Below are 22,798 nucleotides of genomic sequence, written 5' to 3' on the forward strand. Positions count from 1 at the left end.
ACTTTTTAATTTTCTACTCCCAGGTCTCCCTTGTCCCCTCATGCATTTTTCATCACAGCTCGTGGCTCCCTCCCTGCCTGCCCTGTGAACAATATTGATCGACTGATTAAGCCATCAAGCTGTGGCAAACAACTTTAATTTTCGAACCAAAGCCTTTTAGTTCTCTTCCCTTTCTTGTATATTTGTTACCTTCTTATGAAGTTTTAAATGCCTCCTTGGAAACAAATACGTTTCTTAAATTAGTCCCTGGGTTAATTGGGAGCTGTGCGCTACCAATAGCAATCCCCATTAAAATACTAACCCAGAAAGTGTAAAAAGAGAGAACGGGAAGTGCGAGGTACTGGTTCGAAGCCAGAATCATTTCTCCAAGCTTTTGGGGAAGGACTAAAAGGATGCTTGTGGTGCTGGCCTCTTCTCTTCGGTCTTTCCCAGTAGCCTGGTGATAAATTTTGTGTAGGCCACAGGGCAGGTGCTGGCGCCCCTGTTGCTGTGTGACCTTATTCCAGGTGCGTGTCGTAGATTTAGTTCAAATACATGCAACAGGGCGACAGATCAGTCTCAAAACCGCCTCCTGATGCAGCTTTCATCAGTGAATTTAGCACCTTAATCCACTTCCTGGGCTCCTTCCCCGAGCTCAGCGTGCGGCCTGACTCCTGAATTGGGTTGGGACCGACCAGGCCGCGCGGAAGCCTCCAGTTCCTCCGGTTTATCACTAATGCGCTATGGCATGGCAGGGCTTTTGTTCTTTAACCTCACCTGGTGTCCTTCAGAAGAGATTTTCTGCAAGTAAACGGGGAAAGTGACTGCTCGGGGGGATTTGGTTGCCCCAGAAGCACGCTGCTCTGCCATGGTAGCCCGGGGGCAGCCGGCTGGGTGCCGGCCCTTCGGCCAGCAGCAGCCCCGAAACGGCTTGGGGGTGTTGGGGCTGTGTCGCCTCTCTTCTTTTGAGGAGCTCTGAATCTGGTTTGGATATCAGATAGATCCTGCAAAAATGTGTGCTGTGAACTTGTTAGAATTTCTGAGGTTGTCTTTTTTTCTTCCCTTTTAAAATCAAGCGATGAAAACAAGCGGCGTCTGCAGGTTTGCTTCTTGTTAACATGAGAGCAGTGAAACCGTTGGGGGGTCAGTGGCGTGTTCCTTCTCCACAACCAGGGCTTTTTGTTTGTTTTTTAATTTGGCTCTTTGTCATCTGTAAAGCTCAACAGTGGCACTAATGCCTGATTATCAGTTTTGTATGGTAAAAATGAGAGGAAAAACTGAAGAATGGCATGGGAGTGTAAACGGTCTTTTGTTATGCATTGAGTTGTAAGAACGCAGGGACAGCTGAGCATTTCTCATTTTATTTACTTTTTTATGTTAATAAGGAGACTAATTCAAACTGAGAGTCCTTGTAGTTGGCACTAGAAGGTTTTGTGCCGATCAGAAAGTTGCTCTGAAAAGCAGAGGGCTGGGATCAAGGACGAGGCCCGTTTGTTACTCAGATTCTGGGGCTGGTTGTTTTGGGTGTTAAACGTGGCTGCTTGCACCACGCTTGGGTCTGCCTTTGTTCAGCATCTCAGACGAGTTCCTGCAAGTGAACTTAGGGATATTTCCAGAAAAACAACAAAAAAAGTGAAATTACTATTGGCAAGATAATTTCAAATTCATGAGAACAAAAATGGGCATCGGGAACATGGTTGTAAGAGCTGCACTCGTGAAGCAGTAACGCAGGCTGGGAGTTGTGTGTTTGGGTACAATTAACCTCTGGCACCCGCGTTTCAGCTCTCGAGTTCTCACAACTAGCTGCTCGTTTGGAATCCACAGGTGAAGAATTATTAGCAGGAAATATCACCGTGGCCTCGGTATAAAAATAAAATGGATAGCGGAGAGAAGAAGCCTGTGCTTCTTTGGTGCTGCCATGCCCTTGCCTCTCGCCATCTGCACATCCTGCGTGCGTTTGGGTTTTGTTAAGGTATTTTTAGCCCTTTTTCTTTCCTTATAGCCTCTCTACCGTAGACAATCTCCTTTAAAATGCTGAGAAGAAAGCAGGAGGCTTCTCTTTTTAAAGGAGCTGGCATCCCATCGGCCGGGGCTCAGGATGACAATGAATGGCAGCCTCCCCTGAGCTCCGAACAATCCGGCAGCAGCTTGGGAAGAGGCGACCTGCAGGCACCGTTCCTTTTCCGCGAGACAAAGCGGCCGTGCAGTCGGCTCTGCCTACAGCTGCAGAGGCCGGAGCCCGCGGGGGGACCTGAAGGTGAGCGAAATGTCAGTGGAGGAAGGCAAACCCCAGCCTCTGGTGTGGGGCTGGGAATTGTGCAAGTCCTGCCGGAGGAGCGGACTTCACTCGCAGCAAAAGGCTCTGCCAGTGCTTGGGGGCTGCAGCTGGGTCCGGTCCTGGGTTGCTGGGCTCGGGCAAGAGCTGCTGAAGCAGGACCTTCCTGTCCAGGAGGCTGGGTTACGTTTTGTTCTCTTGCTGAGTTTCTATCCAAGCTAGCTCGTTCTTTTATAAACCCCGTTCTTGTGCTGAATTCCCCCTGAGCCAAGAGGTGACTGTTCCTGCACAATGCTCACGCGCTCCCAAAACACTTGCTCCTAAATTTCCCAAATCTGTTTGGTTTTCTGACTCAGATTGCAGTCAGGTAAAGGAAGGGAGAAAAAACTTAACAGCACGCCAGTTTAAGGTCTGTTCTGCTCATGCACAGGGTGAGTTCACCGAGTTTTGAACACCAATTCCCCGTTTGTTGCTGCGGAGGGGAAAGGGCTGGTGCTGGTGTGCGATGTGCTCGCACTCCTCCCTCCCACGCAGTCCCACTGCCACCACTGCACACGTTGTGAGGCAACAGCCATGGAAGATTACAGTAAAATTAGATTCTTATATTAAATATTTTTTCTCCTACTGAAAAACATATGGAAGTTAAACCAAGAGTATCTGACAAGACATGCCAAGAAGCAAAGCTGCTAAGCACTTCAGATTTTTTTTTGTTTTTACTGTTCACCTCACATAATTAGACATCCATGAAATTGAAACAGAATACTGTGATATTATATTTTTACATTCTTAAAGGAGCAGGCGGTGATCACTTAAAAAATTTCATGTTCAAAATCCACTTGTGTCAATCGCATTGAGAAATGGGAGGCGTGCTCCCTGACATTACTGGGGCTGATACTAGAGTCTGCAAGTGCCCAGGGGGTGTTGCCTTCTGCAAAAAACTTCCATGCTTGTTCCAGAGGCTATAAAACTGTACCTCTTATTGTATTTAGCTCTAATCCTTGGGTATAATCCTGTGGCGTGCCCACATTTGACATCTCTGTTTCTGAACCAATTTGCTTGGGCTGTTAATAATCCCCTTCTTGGCTGCCCTCTGTTAATGGACTGTTACAAAATTCAGTGAAAAGATTAATATTTATTTTTAATCTAAGCACATTTGTAAAGGGTTTTCTTGGGGTTGGGGGGAAGGACATGATTCACCGCTATTTGAAAAGCAAATACGTGCCTTTTCCTCACACGATCTGAACTAGGAAAGAGCTGAGTTCTCTCTTTTTTAATACAACCCAACTTAGAACCCATGGAAGAAAAATCAATACACCCTTACCCAAGTTATCAGAAGTACTGAAAATATTTATCACTAAATAGTGGTGATGTAAACAAAAAGTAACACCTTCAGCCATTGAGATTAAAAGTGTATTTGCTTCATTTTTTTTCCCCAAGTACAGTGCCTGAAGAGCTTGGTGTGAGTGGGGTGTGAAGTTCTGTTTGATGGAGACACAGCGAGGAAAAAGGAAAGCTTTTACAGAGCATTCAGAAGGCAAAGTATTAAAAAATAAATAGAAGAAAACTCAGAGACGCTGATTTGTAGGCTGCATTTTAAGTTGGTGCTGCCAACCAAAGCCTTCCCTTGAAAGACTGTTAGCAAAGAATAACATCCTGGTCTGTTTTATTGCCTTTTCCATTCTGTTGTTTTACCAGCTTTAAGTAAAAGCTGTTCATCCTTAGATTCCTATTCAAAAGAAATAACTCCACACATTTAGATGCCTGGCATTTTGGCCTTCCTTTTGAGGAAGCTGCAAAAACTGGGCTTTATTTCCTAACCTTTCCTATTGCGCCTGAAGGTGAAGTCCCCTGGCTTGCTCCGATGTCTGTTCAGAGGTGGGTTTTGGCACCTGTGCTCCCGTCTGTCCTCCAGCTTTGTGCTTAGGTTTCAGCAGCTCTCCCCCTGCGCTCGGTGCTTGTAGGACGAGGAGGGTTTCCTGACGCAGGGCCCTGCCCTGCAGCGAGCAGAGGACAGGGGAGGTGTATTTCATAACAGCACTGGGTTTTATTGGCCATGGAAAATTGAATTTCTTTAAAATGTAAATTTTGAGAATGGTTATATTTTATCATTCATCCCTGAGGTCTCACAGGTTTTACAAACCCTTTTTAATCTCGGATTGATTGATGTCAATGGGAGTTTTCCATCGGCTTCAATGGATCTTGGCCAGGTCCCAGGGTGCAGCAATGCAACGATCCCTGGGAGGGAACGCAGCAGCTGCTAAGCCTCGTGAGGTGATGCTCTTGGACAAGAGTAGACGCTTTATCAGCCTGAATAAAATAGAGGTAGGCATCTGTGAACCCCCGAAACGGTACGAGGTCAGAGACGGCTCTGGGCAAAGAGCCTGGATCCCACTGTCGCTTTTAATAACGCCTCCAAGGATGTCATCCGCGTCCTCTGTGTGAAGGCGGGACGTGCAGGAGGGCCGAGGCTCTGTGTGTGTGCGCCCAGGACTTTTGGTGTGACACAGGCCCATGGGGAAGGCGGTGACGTGCTCCGAGGGGTGTCCGTGCGGGCTGGGGGTGCTGGGCAAGCAGTGCTGAAAGCAGGGGGGGGGCTCATCTCAAGGCCACACTGTGCCAGAGCAGGGGGTGAAGCCTGGTGATGCTGGGGGAGAAAAAAAAGAATTGGGTTCAGGCCTCAAGATAAGGGGTCGGGGTTCGATCCACACACAGCACCAGGGCAGGGGGGGTATCAGGCTCCCAGCACAGGCTGGAGGAGCCGCGGGGCTGTCCCGGGCTCTCCTCTCTCCTTCCGTTCAGCCCGCTGCTTGATGTGTGCTTCTCCCACCAGGACCGAATTATGTCCCATTAAATCTCTTTATGCCATTTCTTTAACTAGCTGTGCAAACGAAAATGCTGTTGTGTGTGTCGCGTCTATTTGTATTTGCTCAGGGACCATCTTAAAGAAATATCCTAATATGCGGTGTAATGTAGACATAAATCACTTTGCCTTTTGGTAATGTGCTTGATCAATCTGAGCTACAGATGCCCCCACTCTCCCCATTTGTAATGATCTGTCCGTCTTTGGCGTGAGATTAATAGTAGCTGCTTCTAGAGCATTAAGATGACATTATCTCAAAAAAGACCAAATGCTGTTTGAATTGGGGATTGTAATGGGATTGACGTTCCTAGATTCGGTGGGAGAAGGTGGCTGCTTGTGGGAGAGCTCCTGCCTCCAGCTGGGGCTCAGGTGGGCATTAAAAGCAGCAAAACGCCGGCGTTTGTGCCCTGCCTGGGGAGGGACGGCGTTGAGGGGCCGCATGTGGCACAGCCCCAAGAAATGCTGAAGACTCAAGCCCATCATCCAAGGGTTTGTGGACAAGGAGACTGCACACACATGGGACTCACAGGTGCCTTCGCACACAGCCCTGTGTGAAGAGCTGATAGATTTTCTTTTAAAGATCTAAAAGCCAAGGGGTGAGACCCCAGGGGACACTTTAAAGCCACCATCCTTCCTTCACGCGTTTTCAGGAAGAGCAACGCCAGCAAAAGCCAAGCTCGCTGCCACCTTCTCTCTCCTCCTTAGCTCCCCCCTTGTTTCCGAGCTGCTCTGCTTTTGAGGACCTTTGCACAAAGGTGGCTCAGCGAGACGTGGATGTCCTCTGCGTGTCCTGCTTTGAACCGTTCGGTTGCAGTGTTTTCTCCCAGGCTCGGTGCTAAAAATACTTTGAAGGTAAGCCCTGGAGTGGCTCTCTTCACCGGTGCCTTCTCCTCCTGCCCAGGCAATTTCCCCTGCAGAAGAGCCGGCCCTTTTATCCCAGAGGAAACTTGGTATTGATCTCGCTACTTTGCGAAGGGAGGGGAAACACGGCACCTTTCATCTTCCCCTCGCGCGGAGTGATCCCGTTGTCAGTTTTGTGTTTGATGACGGGAGGATTTTAATCTGGCAGGATCAGAAATCTTTAGCTGATCAAAGCCTCCTGCTGCCCAGCGAGGGCTTCAGTTCTGCCCCTGCAGCTGGAGCAGGCCGGTGGAGAACTGGGAAAGCAGGAGGGGTGCCCGCTCCCTGCGGGTCCCCCCGTGGTGGGGAAGTGCCTCGGGTGTTTCTGGGGTGGGATCACCAAATGAGCTCGGTTGGGCATCGCACAGGGCTGCTGCAGCAGTCTCGAAATCCAAACTATTGTGTGTTTGTTTTAATTCCCCCCCCCCCCTTCCCCTTCTTCATTAACTCAATCGTTTTTGAGCGTGAACACCCAAGCTGTAAATCTGAGGCAATTTAGCGGGTTAGGTGAACTGTGAAAAGCAGATTTGCACAATTTGCAGATTGCTTGTTGAGGTGAGAGCTAATGCTGCTGACTCACGGGCTGATCTGATGCTGCTGGCAATCCTTCCCCAGCCTCCATCTACTTCCACCCAGCCCTTCACCCCGCTCAGCTTTTGGCAGCATCCAAAGTTTATTCCAAGAACAGAAGTTTACTGGATCCAGCAAAGCCACCTGTTTTCCCCGAACGGTGCAAATCCATCATCGCCTCTTCCAGAGCCTGGCCCTGGATCTCTTTCTAAGTGGCCTCGGCTTCGAGCAGACATTAGTATTCCGGCGGGCCAGCCGCTGCCGGCGGCAGCGGGAGGAAGACGGGCGCTCGATCTTTATTCATAATCCGGAGCAGTGTTTGCTCTTCGCAGCCCGGCTGCTGCAGTGCTGCCGGTGCTGGCTCTGGCCAAGCCGCAGGGGCCCTTCTCGTCGCTTTCAGGCCCTGACGATTTTTAGCATTTAGGGTCATTTCTGTGCTCAGCCTCTCGCCTCGCCCACAATAACCCTCCTGAGCCCGCGGTCCTTTCCCAGGGCAAACCTCGGAGGTGCCAGCTTGTGTGGCAGCAGGGACCTCTGTCCATCTGCCTCTTTTTCTCTCCCCGTTGTGGCCACCACTTGCTGGTCATGGGGATTTTTGTAAAAGAAAAATAAAATCTCACTTCTCACTGCAGCTTGCATCCTGCTCCAGAGGCTCACGAGCTCTGCATGTTTAGCAGCATCTCCCTGGGTGCAGCGAGCAGCCGCTGGGCTGGGGCTTGTTGGCACAAAGGGGTGAGGGACTCAGGGGATTCGGGGCTCTTCCAGAGCCAGTTTCCAGCCCAGCACCCCCGGCTGAAGGCACAGAGCTGTCCCCGGCACCCACGGCACGGCTGCCACGAGAGAAACGCCTTGGGAGCTCCGGCCTCGCGCTGCCCAGGGAGGCAGTGATAGATTAATCTGAGCAAAGATGAATCAATAATTTATTCTGGTGTTTTCACTCACCTGGGGCTCAGGCAGGCTTTGATATGATTTGATGGGGTCGGACCCACCTTGCTTTAATTAAACGTGATGCCGAAAATTAAAAGGAAAACCTATTGGCTACTGGAAACGAAATCAATCTGTGATCGGTAATGAGAGGCTGATTAAAGAGGCGATACCCGGGAACGAAAGGACATGTTCAGCAGACGCTTTCCGAAGGCCAGATTAGCGGGACATATTGAATGTAAATACACCGATCGGCGTTGTGTCACGGCGTGGCCTTTAGCGAGCGAGCTGTTTGTGTGCGGTGATAAATGGCCTGGCCCCAGGCTGCGGGAGCTCAGCGTGGCGCTGGGCCCTCTGAAGGAGAGACCTGGGGCAGAGCCTCGGCACCCGCCGCCCCTCACCGGGGCGGGTACGGCCAGGGGAAGGTGCTGGGAGACGCCAGCACCTTTGTGAAGTGGAGATGTGGGGGCATCGCGAAGCAGGCTCCAGGCTGGCCGTGTAGGGAGCGCCCTGCAGCGGGGTGCTGAGCAGGGTTGTGACCACCCCGGGAGGCAGGGAGGCTCTCTGAGGCCGGGCATGGCGTGAAGGTGGTGGAGGCTCATGGTGACAGCGCCTGCCTCGGTGTCAGGAGGGTCTGGGGGGGCCCCCAGGTGAAATAAGGCTGGTTTGGGGACCCTGCGGGACGCAGGTGGCAGCTCTGGGTTCGCCATGCTGAGGCTCTTTGGGCCCCCACCGGTGTCACCGGGTGCCTCTCCCCGTGTCCCCTGCCAGGACGGCAGTGGGGGTGTGCTGGGGGAAGAGCCTGGCCCTGTGCTGGCTCCTGGCTGCGATTTGTGGCAAAGCCCGGAGGGTCCCTGTGTGCAGCGGCAGCACGTCATGCTCTTCAGGGACAGACTTCTCCGAAAAGCGAGGAGAAAAGACATTTTAGCGTTTCCTCTCTCTCCAATCTACCTCTGACCCTATTATTTCTGTGGGGCAGGTGCCAAAAGGGGGATTGTTCCGGTCCCCCCCAGTGCTCTGCTGTCTTCTGCATCTGCAGCTCCACAAAAGACGCCTGCAGAGCACCACCGAGAGGTGGGAGAGGGGCCCTCTCTTTCCTTTAGTGCTCCTTCCCAACTCCCCTGTCACTTTGCAGAGGGCAGGGGGTGCGGGGCCTGGCTGAGGGGCTGCAGGGCTCCTGTCAGAGACGGGTCGCAGCCAGGGCCGAGCACACCCCACACGTCAGTGCCATCATAGGCTGGATCTGGGGGGGGGTGAAAAGGGAGAGGAACCTCTCTGGGAACAAGGTGACTTGCCTTAAAATAAGCTTTTGGCATCAATTATTAACACGCAGGATCTTGGAAGGAGTCGGGGAGCGGGAGCGCGTCCATCAGCCGCTGGCAGAGCGGGGCCGGGGCCGGCACGCGGGGGGCAGCACGCGGGGGGCTGAGCGCCGCTGCCTCGCTCGGGCTTTGATTCCTCGCTGACAGCGCGCTGAAGGATTGATCTGAGCGGGGATACATAATTCATGAGCCTTCTTTTTTTTTTTTTTTTTTTTTTTCCTTGAGCAGCTGTGAATTTTGAAGCGCGAGCTCTGCACAGCAGACGCTGTTGGGACTAAAAGAACAGTTTGAGGAGAAAGCTGTATATTTTTGTTGTTGTTGTTGTCTGTTGCCGTTTATAATCTCTAATCTCCTTTCTCTTTGTCACCTTCCCTGTTTTTTCCCCCGGGCCCGTTCGGTTCATCTGGCCCCCGCACGTGGCTGTGCTGCAGCACCCCAGCCCCGGTGCCTGCACGGTGCTGGGCACGGGGTGCAGGAACCCCCCTGCCCGAAGGGATGCACCTCCCGAGGGGCACAGCGGGGCTTCTGCTTTGGGAAACAAGTGTCAGGGCAGCTGTCTACGTGGTGAGGTGGGTGGGAGAGGTGATGGGTTGGGGGCATTGGTAGAAGAGCCTGGGGAGGCTCCGTGGGGGCTGAGGACTTTTGCTGTGCTTTTGGGCTCGGGGTAGGGGAGGGTGGTGGAAGAAGAGCTGGGTTCAGGCCCTGCTGGGATGTCTGTCTGTCCTGGACCAGGACAGGGATAGGAACCATGGGGTTCCCAAAAAAAAATACCTCTGCTGTAACTGAATACTGCTGTGACGATGTTCAGGTGCTTTAAATGACATGAGTTTTGCAGGTCATCTCACAGCTGGGGCCCATGGCTTCACCAGCTCCTTAAAATCAAGCATCCAAAGGTGCAAACGATGTAGCAAGAAGAGCTCCTGGCCCAACGTGGCTGCTGAACATCCTGTGAAGCCAAGTGCTGTAAAACTGCACCGAAATCCCACGCAGCAACTCCAGGAGATCCCGGGGAGCCCACAGCCCACCAGGAAGGAAAATGTGGTTCGAAAGGCGTCATAAGGGAAAACTGATGGCAAAACTGTCCTGCTGTAAGTCAGCCCAGAGTCATAGCTCTGGTTTCTTCATTGGTTTGTGGATGGGTTCGTCTCGGCAATGTGCAGGCAGAGGGAGAACTGCCCCTCGCTCAGCACCGGGACGGGGCTGCAGCTGCGTCCCCATCCTCTGAAAATAGCTCTGCCACCAGCCGGGGCTCCTGCCCCCTGTTTTGTGGCTTCTTCCCCATGCTGAGTCTGGCTCCGTCACTCCAAAAATTCTTGTGTGCCAGAACAGCAAAACCAGTGCAAAACGTTAATTGGAATATTTCCACGTAACAGGGGATGACGGTGTGCTGGGATTTTTTGCATCACTTTACCTGGCTTGTACAGTTTGTTATTTTTCAATCCCATCCATAGATGGGATGAAGACTTCTGCTCGCTCCACCTGGAGCAGGGGCTTTGGGACCCTTCCCATCGCACCCTGCAGGTCCCTGCGCCCTGGGGCCGGTGGGCTCCAGCTGGGGAGCGGGGAGAGGACGCCTGCATCCATTGCGGATGCATTGATGAAGCTGGATGGAGGGATTCTTGTTTTGGTTTGGTTTTCAGAAGTCCAGGGCAGGTTTTACAACATTTGCCTTTCATTTGCTAGGTGGTCAATTAATGTGAAGAGCCACCCACTCGCACAGATCCAGAGAGGATTTAGGGACACTCCTTGCACAAGAAACATTTCATAGGGGTCTGGCAGCGTCCGGTGAGGCTCCTTCCAGGAGGTGAGGACAAGCCCGGGGTCTGGGGGTGGCAGGGGACAGCAGAGCGATTCTTGCTATTTAATTCTCGGCCTTTTACGTAGAGGAGGAGGGAGGTACTGGGACAACAAACTTTAACCGCACCTTGCTGTGTGCACGAGCACCCCTCTGCCTCCAGCACCATGGCAGAAGCCCTTGGGGCTCCCCCTGGCTCCGGCTGCCCTCCTGCCCCTCCTGCAGCTGCTGCCCTGTGCGGGCGGCCAGTTCAGCCCCTAATTAAAAGGCAGCGATCAGTCCCGGCATCCAGATGCCAGCTCGGTTTAGCTGGGCTTTGTTTCTCCCTTTGGTGGCTTCATGATGTTCGTGCTTCCTCCGCACCGGGCGGCGGGCCCGCGGCAGCGGAAGCTTTGCTTCAAGGGTTCGCCGCGCTCAGCCGCAGCCGCCTGCCACGGCGGAGGCACAGCTGCGAGGGGAGAGCGGGATAAACACTTGAAACGAGAAATGAAGGAGGCTTCAAACATCTCCACTGCCTGTAAAACAGAGTCCTGTTTCCCGTTCCCTTTCTGAAAGCCACAGAGATCGCACGGAGATGCTCAGAACAGGTGGAAGTCTGTGGCGAGGCATTATTTATTCATAAAATAATGTGTAATCGTTCCTGTAAAGTGTCGGGGTTGGTGGGGTCGCTGCAATGCAGACAAATCCCTCTTACCCATCCCAATTTCTCCGCAGCCAGGCGGTGGGCAGGAGGCAGGGCAGTGGGCGCCTCTCCTGAGGCTGGAGCCATGCAGCCAAGCTCAGTGAAGTTCTGCTCCAAAAAATCTGCTTGGGGCACGGCGCCTGGCGGGCAGGTCAATGGCAAAGATGCTCCCCGTGGAGCTGTGCCGTGGGGATGGGGCCCAGGTGGCATTGACCCCGTGGGAGCCCTGGGTCCAGGATGGGGTGCAGGAAGAGCATCCCTCGCTGTCCTGTGGGTGCTTTGTGCATCCTTCCTCCAGTGCTGTGTGACCGGGACGGCAAGGGGGTGCCCCCTTGGGACTCCCCAGCCACCATGAGGGAGGGAGTGGGGCTGTGGTGCAATTCAGGAGGTTGTCCACCAAGGACTGGGGACATACAGTGTCTGCCACACATCTCCTGGGGTACCCCTAGGAGCCGAGAGGCGCTGTGGGTGTTCCCGTGGGATGCCACAGCTCTCGCACCCCAGCTCCTGCTGGTGGCATCATCTCTCTGATGGCATGAAAAGCCAGTGGGAAGCGAGACATCTCGTGAAAGGGGGAAACCCGCTTCATTAATCGATGGGAGATCAAATGTTCCTCGCAGGAGCATCGCGCTGCAATTACAGTTATGAGATTCCCGGGTACTTAACACATCGCTGCTAATTAATTTGCCGTGTTAGAGTATCTAACTGTGCTAGCGTAGGGCTGAGCACTGGCTGCCACCAAGGAGGCCCCCCACCAACCTGCCCAGTGCAGAAAACGAACTGTAACGAGGGTGGACGGGCAGCGTCAGCGTGGAGGAAACACCAACAAGAAGGCAAGGAAGAAACTTTTTTTTAACTTTTTTTTTTTTTCTGAATCTGTGCTGGTGGTTTGGGAAACCACAATTTCTTTGCCCTTAGCACTTTTTGCTTTGAAAACCCATCATAAATGTGAATGACGTCCGCAGTGCGATGGTGAAGGGGGCATCCCCATGTCCTCCCCAGCTCAGGGCTCCCCAGATGGTCACCCAAGATGGGTGCAGGTCTCGGTGCCACCCACCTCGTATGATGCCACCCCTGCTGCCCGCTGTGTCCCCGAGCACCCCAGCGCCTTGTAGCTCTCACCGCGCATCTGACTTTTAGTATAGAAAAGCAGGAGAGAAGCGATGCTGGATGCTCAAAGGCCTCCTGAGATGGGACATTGCCCACAGCCCCGCTCCTGCACGTGTTGCTGTGGCCTCTCTGGAGCTCTGGTCCTGCCTGGGCGCCTCCGGCTCGCTGCTGGCTCGTGAACAGCCCCGAGCGTTTTACGTGGCCTTGGAAAGACGCCCGGTCTGCTCTTGCTCAATGCCAGGATTTCATTAGCTTGCAATCAAATATTAGGGCTTGTGCTGCATGTTTGATTACATTTCTAATGCTGCTGCCGCCCCCGGGGGCCAGGAGCTGGGAAGCGCTTCTCCACCTGAACGCGGAGGATGCGGAGGGGCTCCTGCGTGCGCCGGCCCGCAGAACGGCACCGAAACCCCCGGAGGGGCTGAGATGCCTCCGGGAGCAGGGCTCAGGACAAACATCCCCCGGGGTGCTGGGCGGCAGCTGCCCCGTGGTGCTGGATGAAGCTGTTCCTTCCAGCCCTCCCCGAGGTTCACCCTTGGCTCTGGTCAAGCTCCCATCCTTTCTGTGAGCCCTTCTCCACCCTGCGGCTCCCACCTTCAGGACAAACCTGGGTTTTCCTGCAGAGCCAGGAGCCGGGGGCTCCAGCCCCAGGATGTGACCCACCACCAGTTTGGGACCAGCAGGGACCAGGTCATGGCTGCACGCCGCTTGTACCCCCCAGGTAAATCGTTCACGAGGTGGGGCATGAGATGTGTCAGGCTGGAAGGGGCCCAGGAGGAGCCCTGGCTCCTCTCCCTCTTCTTTTGTGTGCAAAAGTTATGGAGGGGAAAAAAAAAAGGCAACAAAACCCAACGAACCAAACCCAACTAGTTCATCAGCTTCAGTTGGACGGAGGCCCGAAACACAGTCTGGCGAGGCCTCGCGCAGCGCAGATGGAAATCCTATATGGGGCTACTGACTCACTGCACTAAAAACAACCCGCGAGGCGATGGTAAAGGGGGCGGCAGCTCCCAGAGAAACCCTCCCCGCGGGCCCTGGTCCCCTGGGGGATGCTCCGATTGGGGACTGCTCCCGGTGAGAGCCGTGGCGGGTTGAGGAGGGGACGCGATCGATCGGGGCTCCTGGTTACTGATTTCCCATCCCTCCCCGACGCACGGAGCTTTTCAATCCATCCAGGTCATGGCCCGCTTGAGCAGGGCCAGCCAAGGGTTTGACACTAACGATATGTTAATGAGGCGGGGGCAATCAATGCCCCCTTAAGCAGGTGATCAATCCCCACTGTCGGTGTCCCTGGTTTCAGGCTGTGTGGGAGCAGCATCCCGTTTTACAGTGAGGGAATCTCTGAACTGGCCTGTGATGGTGGGGCCAGACTTATTAGGGTTTATAATTAAAAAAATAATAATTAAAGAAATTTAATTTTTTTTTTTTTGTGATTGGAGCATCCTTTTGAATCCAAGTGCTGCTCTCTGGCCTGGTATTGAGTCAAAGCTCGTTGGCAGCAGGGGTTTGGTGCAGATGGGCCAGGTGGAGGGGATGGAGATGCTGATGGGGTCTGGGGGTGCAGCATCTCCATCCCATCCACTCCCCCTGCTCAGTTTCATGCCGTTAGCATGATCCTGTGGGGCTGGTGCTATTTGTGTGCCTGTGGGCATCCTCGCATCTGCTCCCACTCCTCTCCCCAGCGCCTCCCTGGCAGGAGATATCCCAAGTCCTCTGCCATGGTCACGTCGCCACCGGGGTCACTGGGACGTGGCTCATCCCGCACCAGCAGAGCCACGGGCACCTTCGGCAGCTCCTTTTGGGAGCTTTCACACCACGGCCGCCTGCGCCGCTGCGTCGGCAGCGACGGGAGAGGCTCCGCGGCGCAGACGTGGAGGCGGCAGCGAAGCTCTCCTACGGTACGAGTTCCCCCCGTTAGTCATGCAGCTCCGGGATGTTTACATGCCTCTCTGATTTAGTTGAGGCAATTGCTTTTAAGGGCTGATTATTTATGGATCTATAGTACACAGTGCCAGCAGGAATAAATTTCCCCATCTAAATAACTTATTTTCCCAGCACGACGCACTCCCCTTGAAATAGATGCACCCACCCCCTCGTCACCCAGCCCAGCGCAGCGGCAGGCGCCCGTCAGCACAGTGCGGCTCAGCTCGGCACGGCACGGCATGGCACAGTATGGCACTGCGTGGCACGGTACGGCGCGGTATGGCATGGCACGGTGCGGTGCCTGCTCCGGCTGCTCCTCCATCCAGGGCTTCCCATGCTCCTCCCCACCGGGGCAGGGTGCGGGTGCCTGCCACAAAACGGTGACTTTTTCTTTTTGTTTTTTTCTTCTTCCATCTTCTGTAGCAGCTCTAAGCAGATGCACAAGAAACACTGGGAAAAGGGCAGGGGCTTTGATCCCCTCTAATATTTTCTATCTCAGCCCTATGATTGTTTTTTTAGTGTCGACTATTTTTGGCTCTGGGAATTTCCTGAGCTTGAGGTGGTTTGCCCGTCTCTCTTTCAGCTTCTCACACACTCTCCTCTTGCACCTACGTGAGTTTTTTTTTCCACCTCCATCACCCTCGGGTGAGGATTTCGGCAGCTCGGCTCACCCCTGCATGGGGAAAACCCTTGAGCAGCCTCAAGTCCTTGCACCACAAAATCCCCTCATCCCCACATGCTGCGCGAAGCCTCCCCTGCGCTTGGGCAAGGCTGGGTGGTGGGGGAGCACCAGGCTGGCCCTTTCACAAGAACTATTCTTGCTCCAAGCTCCCTGGACCCATCTGTGGGAGGACAACGTGGGAGCAGGGGTGGGCAGGGGGGTGCCAGGGTCCGGGCTGTGCAGACGAGGGGATGGAGGGGCTGCTCGCTTGAATGTCGCAGGTGGAAACAGGCTGGAGGTGGCACCAGCCCCGTTAGGGAGCCGTCAGCATCTCCCGTGGCACGGCTGTGCCTCGCTGATGGCCGTGGGGAGGTACCAGAGGCAGCGAAGGGTTGGATGCGTGTGGGCACGAGGCGGTGGATGCTGTTCCTGGCAGGTCAGTTATTTCTAAGCGTCTTCCCCATCTATCTGTCAGCCCCAATATCGTTGTTAATTGCAGCGCACATCCAGCTTCAGCTAATGCGATGTGAGTGCCCCGCTGTCCTGTCATTAGCAGCAGAGGCCAGGGCTGATGTGATTACGGGTCCTGCTGTCCTCGCCCCCGGCCCCGCTGACCGAGGAGCCGGCGGGGGCGGCCTCCAGCCCCACCAGCTTGGTGCCACCTGCGGCAGGATGCTGATTCCTGGTGCAAAGCCAGCACGGAGGCAGAAATTTGGTCCAGCAGGAAGGCTGACAGCAGGCCAGTGCCTTGTGCTGCGATGTTGTAATGCTTTTGGTCCCAAAATCATGCAGGATTTACGGCTGTGACGTCCCCAAACCTGGCGGGTGACACCCCAGGGGAAGCTCTGGGGCTTTGTGGCATCGCCCTGCCGTGGATGGCACCATCCCATCTCAGCCATGGTCTGTGGCAGCGGGTGCACCCAAGGATTTAGGGACACCTGGGCACCAATATTGGCCCCTGCCCATGTCCATTGCATCCTGCTCCCCCCCAGCACCCTTCCCCTGGGTCCGGGGTGTCCTCAGTGCCGGCTGTGCCCTGTCACTGCTCTGGTTCCAGCCTGGAGCTGCCATCACCTGGCTACGGGATGAGGTCTGCCTTATCTCTGTGCTCGCCCCAGGTGCTGCTTTCCCACCAGCGCGCTCCCTTCATCAGTGAGAACTGTCTTTCCTTAACACTTATTAAGCCCTGATTTTCATCTTATTCATTACTACTGAGTCATTAAGCTGGCAAGGAATTAAATGAGGTGAAATAAAAAGAATTGAAAGAAGACTGGAGGGTTTGGGGTGGTTGGCTTTTTTTTTTAAACAGACCAGAAAATAATCTCCCTGGATTAAACAGGGGGCCACAGAAGGGCACGTAAGACTTAACGAAGAGGCTCTAATTAAGAAGCAGCACCACGCGACCCCGAGGCATGCTGTCTGTAGAGGTGGCTACGAGATCGGCTGGCCCCGATGCTCCCCGTAGGTGAGTACACGTCGTGCGAGCACCATGGCCCCGAGAGCGAGCGAGGGGTGCCCCGTGGAGTTGGCGAGGCCTCCAAACACAGTAGAAGGGCTCTTGGTTCTGGAGCTTTTGGGGGAGAGACATCTCTGTGCTTATGGGGTTTGTCGGGGGCTAAACACACCGGTGTGGGTGTATTTAGGGACGTTAACTGGTGTATTAGTACATAAGTAGTATACATTAGTATAGCATATAGTATACTTATATTGTTTCAATTACTAATTATATTAATATATGAATGTGTTTAGGGTATATGTTGATAGGCCCATGTATGTAAAGCCATTGGGTTCACAAACAGCCATCAGCCTGCAAAGTCACCACCTAGCTGTTTTCTCTGAGGGCAGCTTTCTGCCAGCCGCACGGAGCCCGCACATGGGGTTTGTGGGGTGCTTTGGGCTCAGAGGTGACAGTGTCCGTCTGCCTGTCCCTGTCCCCTCCGTGCCTTCGCTCTGCCTCCCCTGCCAGCCCTGGGCACGGCGTTGCGCTGGGACCGGCTGTCTCTGAAGCTGAACCGAGCGTCCAGACCCCATTTCACCCCCATTTCCTGACCCTCCCAGTGCTGTAGCCACTGGGCAGAGTGGGGAAATCAGCTGCCGCCGGGGCATCTTGCACCAGCGCGCTGCTTTTGTGTTTGTATTGTTGTTTCCTCAGACGGAATTAAAATAAGGGCTACACGGAGCAATGTCAAACCTGCCGAAGGAATCCCAACTCTCTGGTGACTTCATTAGCTCTGGCGCCTCCAGTCAGCGAGGGCACGGGGCTTGATGAGTGCGCCGCGGGTTTTCTGCTCTCGCCCTCTCGCATGCACCAACCTCATTAGCGGGGAGCGCGGCACGCTCGGGAGCCCCTTTTGGGCGCCATCCCCACGTGTTTTGTCGTCCTTCCCAACTCGCTGCCGTGCCACCTCCAGTGTCACCGGCAGAGCACGCAGAGCCCCGCTGTAATTGCGGGGATTTGGGACCCAGCGTTTCCCCCCCCCCAGCACTGCAGAGGGGTCTCAGAGACCCCAAGACATCTCTGGCCCCAAGGCGACAGGACAATGTTTGCGTCACGCCTCTCTCACTGGCCTGAACTGGTGGTACTGGTTTAGAGCCACCTCCGTGCACAGGGAGAGGTGTCCATGAAGCCCCCTCAGCCTGGCGTTCCCGGGGTCCTTTCCTGCTTCTCGCCTGCCTTGCAGGTGTGGGTTTGTTGCCACCCCACCTCCCACAGCCCTGCTTCACAGTCAGCATTCCCTATTTACATGGTGACCCTGCTGGTCTCCCATTCATTTTGATGCATTCAGGATCGTAAGAGGCTGTTATTTTATGATGGATTAACGACGCTGTATTTGCTTTTAGCCTGTTTTACGGTGCCCCAAGTGCCTCGGCTATAACTCTTCTGTTTACTTGTTTTATTATCCTAACAGGCTGCTCCTGGAGGTTTCTGCGAAGACACCCGCTGTCCCCACCACGAGCGCCTTCGGAGTGGCTGGGGCAGGGATCCCACCCCAGGCGAGGCGCAGGCTGCGGTGTGTGGGGTCCAGCTGGGTGCCCTGAGCGCTGCAGGATGCTGCAGGATGCTCTGAGGGCTGGGGGGACAGCTGGGGATGTGGGGGGGGAGGAAATTGTGGCTGCTTTTGTCTGGCATCCTTCTCGATGCATCCACCTGCCCGCGTGCAAGGAGCCAGGGGCTTAGCAGAGGAGGTGTGGAGCTGGCACCGCTGCAGGAGGACACATCCATCCCCTTCGTCCTCGCTGCTGGGGCTCTTCTCCAGCATCCCCTGGGCACGCGTGCCACTGGATGTCCCTGCACTGCCCAGACAAGGTGTAGGTGAGGTTTGGGTGGAAGGCGAGCCCAGCTTCACGGCTCTCCCACCTTCAGGGTGACCTTGACGGCAGCCCTGGACCCGCTCCTCCGCCACCTCCCCTCCGCGGGCTGCTCCGCTCCGTCCTCGCGTGGTCCCCAGGGGCTGGTATAGTTGCGGTGAAGAACCCGAGCACTAATAACTCCCATTAGCACCTTTGGCTGATGGACGTCAGCGCCAAGGGCCAGATTCAATTTCGGCTGCAAGCCCGACTGCTCGTTTCCAGTTGCAAAGATCAACCAGGAGCTTCGGGGATTAGAGCGGTGGGTGGAGGGGGAAACGAGAAATGAAAGAGGAAGATAAACATAAAAGTCACACAAAACAAATAGCTGGCAGTAACTCCATTAAATCAGGCATTTTAAAAGGAAATATTAAAATATTAAATATGTAATTAAGTATTTATTAATTAAAAAGGAAGCCAGCCGCATTAAGCTGAGCACAGCCCTAATCATGCGCAAATTCTTGTTTAGCTCAGCTGCCCGTTCAGCAGAGCTGGGACCCAGACCTGGACCTGGCTCCCCGAGACCTTGGGACTGGGAAGCAGATTCCTACTCAACCTAGAAGGGGGAAAAATCCCCTTAACGCCCCCATTTTCCCTGCCCTTTGGATGCCGGAGCTGCCTGGGCTGGCCGCCCCATGGGGCCGTCCCCACTCAGCAGTGGGGCAGCAAGAAGGGACAGGGCTGTCGGCTCCGGTGCTCGGCCTCACAGCAGGCTCTGCTGGGGGTGGGTGGTTCCTACTTTTTTTGTGACACCTCCTGAAGGTCTTTTCCTAACCTGGATGATTCAATCATTCTCTATGGCACTGGGGGACGTTCAGATTAAATATTTGGAAGAAATTCTTTGTGGAGAGGGCGGTCAAACATTGGAACGGGCTGCCCAGGGCAGCTGGTGGAGCCCCCATCCCTGAAGGTATGTAAGAACGGTGTGGACGTGGCACTAAGGGACGTGGCTTAGTGCTGGCACTTGGTGATCCTGCAGGTCTTTCCCAACCTGGATGGTTCTGTGACCCAAGTGCGCTGGGGCCAGCGCCCTGCTGGCTTTGGCACCCTGAACTTCAGGAGGTGAATCTTTACATCACGGACTAGGACTTCTTAGAAAATGGTTCCAGGGAGAGCTCAGCACCCAAGCAAACGGCCCAAGGGAGAGCTCAGCACCCAGCCAGCTACCTTTCAGGTGGGCTGCACCTTCTGGGTGGTGGGAGCTCGTCCCAGCGCCGTTCCTGGTTGACGTTTGGCAGAAACCCCTCTCCCTGCCAGGTGTTCCCGGGTGTCCCGCGGCCACCCCGTCCCCACGTGAGGACCCGGTGCCACCAGCCCCGGAGCTGTCACTCGTGCGGCGGTGCCGGGGTCACATTGAGCCCTCCCGGCCCCGCAGCGGGCAGCACGAGCTGTCTGCTGCCTCTGACAACTCATCCGTCACAGAGCAGGGCCAGCGGCTGCGAGATGCCATGGAAGGGAGAGAATTAAAAGAGGGAGAGAGAAAGAGCAATCAATACATTATTTAACAGCGGGAATGCAAATGACAAAAAATTAATGAGGCCTCTCCCCCCCCCCCCCGCCCCCTCCCCCAGCCCTCCTTTGCAGTGAGATTGCTGACAAATTCTCTGGAAAATATCAAAACAGCCGGAGGGTGTAACCTGCCAGAGTGATGCACCATTATCTATTATTGATGGAAACCTTGACAAGTTCCCTTTAAAAAAAAGGAGAGAGAAAGGGAGGGAGAGAGGGAAAAAAAATGCATCTAATCTTTGTTTTAAAGCTACAGTTGCTCGTTTTCTCTCCCCCGAGGGCGGACGAGCTGCAGAAGTCCTCCCGGCACAGCTCTGCCCAGTGATGCTCCCAGCCTGCAAGCTGGGGCTGACGGGGACGGGGACAGGGTGCCAGCAGTACGGAGGCAGGGGGGTTGTTGCTCCCTCCTCCCTCAGCCCCATAAAGAGTCTTTTAAGCCTCATTTAAAGATGCAAGAGGGCTGAGCTGATGGAGATGGCACTCGGGATTGTGTCTGGGGAGAATTTGGGGCCCCTGGAGCAGGGGAGCAGAGGATCAAAGCAAGCCCGCAGGAGAGGCTGGCCTTGGGATTGGGGCTGAATTCCTTCTAGGAAAAGAGACTACGGGAAAAAATACCCAGCAAGTCCCCAAAGTGTGTTAGGACCACTGCTGAGTGGCAGAGAGGCAAGAGACCACAGGAGCCAGCAAGCAGCAGCTATCGAGCATGCTGGCGAGCGCCACACTGCAGGGATTAATACTTTATAAATGTCACTGGCCTCCTGACAGGCTCCTGTATAAGCCTTTTCTTCAGCCTCTTACAGCAAAACCCTCCAAAAAAACTGTGTCCCTCCTCCCACCTGTTCCACCGTCCCCATGCCAGCATCCCTGAGCCGCCTCGCCCTGAATTTGTGGCCTGGCTCCCTTTTTACTCGGGCTCCTCTCTCCAGAGCTCGCCGCCAGGAAGGCAGCGCCCTTCACCGTGCCTCAGTTTCTCAGCGCACACATGGAGACAGCCACGGGCACTCGCAGTGAGGGCCAGAGCTGAAGGGCACGATGCTGGTGCCAACTATTTTTATTCACTCTTGCTTTTTTTATGGGTCCTCAGGTGCCTTTCTCTCATCTCACGGCCGAGTCCCTCAAGGACGCCGAGGGATCTGTTCCAGGCAGGTGCTGAAATCCAGCCCCGACATCCCGACCCTCCGGCTGGGAGCTGCAGGAATTTCCCCTGGAGGTTTGTTTCCCTGCCTTGATGTCCCATCTCCAGCAGAGCCCACCCCAGAAACCCCAGCAAAAGTACAAGCTGCTGGGCAGGACAGCCTGTACCCACTCAGCGTAACCGCAGCGGGTGCCGGTGTTGCTCTGATTTACGTCCCAGCGGTGCAGGTCCTCCTGAAGCCGTGTGTCCTCGTGGCCACGAGTCCTGCGGCTCTGCCTGTTGGGGTTCCCTGTTCTCAGTTTGAAAGGTGTTTTCCTCTCACCGCATTGACATCTCTTGCCTTGGTGCTACAAGGGCACATCTGCGCTCCTCTCCACGCCAGCCGTTGCTTTGTATGCCTCTGCCATGCCCTCCTTATCGTCACCTCCATCCCATCCCCTCTTAAACTAAATAGTCCTAAATCTTTTTAATCTCTTCTCATGGATTATTGATACTATTTGTTGCGCTCCTTTGGATCTTTTCCATTCCTGCTGTAGCTTTGCTGAGGCAGGGTGATGAGAGCTGACTCCTGCTGAAGGTGAAGTTTACAGAGTCACGGCGGCATTTTCAGCTTTGCTGCCTCTCCCTCGCTGCCAAATCCCGCTGGCTTTGGGGAAGGGGCAGCTTCTGCTTGTTGTGTTATGTCCCTGAACCTGTCGGCAGCAATCCCAAACTCATCCCTGCGAGCTTGCTGCTCACTTAGACCCCATCCATGAGCAGCAGGAGCTCGGTTTTATTCCCTGGGTGTTTGTGTTGGAGTTAGGTGATATCCGCAGTCACAGTGGGCTGGGTTTTGGCTGGCGTGGGTGCTGAGGCAGGGTCCCCTGGGCAAGGGGTGGCAGGCAGCACACAGGCACCAGCTTGGCCAGGAGGTGGCCAAATTCATACCCAGTTCATCTGGGGCCCTTGCAGATCGTGCCACCTGCCTGTTTGTCGTGCTTGTGGGGTGTCCCTGCTCATCACTCTCTCCTGGATGCTTTGTTAGTTAAATCAGTTAATTTTGTTGTTACAGGGAGGTGTCTGGTCTGTGACGCCATGATTTACCTCCTGGGACTCCTTTAGGGTGGGGTTTGGCTTGTGCTGCCTTTCTAGCCTGCTGGAGGGGCTGCTGAGAAGTTTGTTTTCCTCCTGTCCCAGCTGCAAGGAGCTGAGTCTCGATGTCCACCCGAAGTGCTACGTCTGGTCCCATCTCCCCATGCAGGCTGAAGCACTGAGGACCAGAAGAAGAAAAAGAAGAGAACAAAGATGGTAACACAACGGGAGAGGTGGGTGCTGAGATGCTCCAGTTCCTGCAGCAGGGCTCCTTGGCACACCTTGGGCAAGGAAAGCAGCACCTCGTGGAGCTGAGAGTCACCCCCAGGCCAGCTGCAGGGGACAGAAAGCAGCCAGTGCAGCGCTGCAAGTGCTGCATCCAGCCAGAGCATTGTTTTTGCTTGTCCACCATCCATCTGCTAAAGAAAGCTTTGTCGTTAAGTGGACTTAACAGAAAGTTTCTTTCTCTGCTTCTAAATTCATGCAAAAAAAAAAAAAAAAACAGTAATAAGAAGAAGAATCCAACATAAATTCTCAGACAGAATCAGAGGTCAAGTTTAAAAAAAAATGAAAAGGAGGAGGAAAAATGACACTAAACAGACCCTTGGTGCTGGCTTGACGACAAAGAGAAGTGCTCTGGGCTGAGAAATAATGGTTTGAAGTTCGCATCATTATCAGGGCTACGTGCCCCACATTTACAATGCTGTCTGAAATGTATGCAAGCTGGGATTTGT

At 54.4% G+C, this 22,798-nt stretch overlaps 1 long non-coding RNA gene across 1 annotated transcript; it reads left to right on the forward strand.

Annotated features, from left to right (window-relative positions):
• Positions 1–8,624: 8,624 nt before the first annotated feature.
• On the forward strand, positions 8,625–22,595 carry LOC308180486. The gene is made up of 7 exons (XR_013940976.1): positions 8,625–9,918; positions 10,514–10,634; positions 13,041–13,138; positions 14,100–16,466; positions 17,911–19,259; positions 20,943–21,068; positions 22,170–22,595. It is a non-coding gene; the product is annotated as an uncharacterized lncRNA (long non-coding RNA).
• The last annotated feature ends 203 nt before the right edge of the window (positions 22,596–22,798 follow it).

This window comes from Anser brachyrhynchus, assembly GCF_964034855.1.
Source record: "Anser brachyrhynchus genome assembly, chromosome: 19".
Taxonomy (NCBI): domain Eukaryota; kingdom Metazoa; phylum Chordata; class Aves; order Anseriformes; family Anatidae; genus Anser; species Anser brachyrhynchus.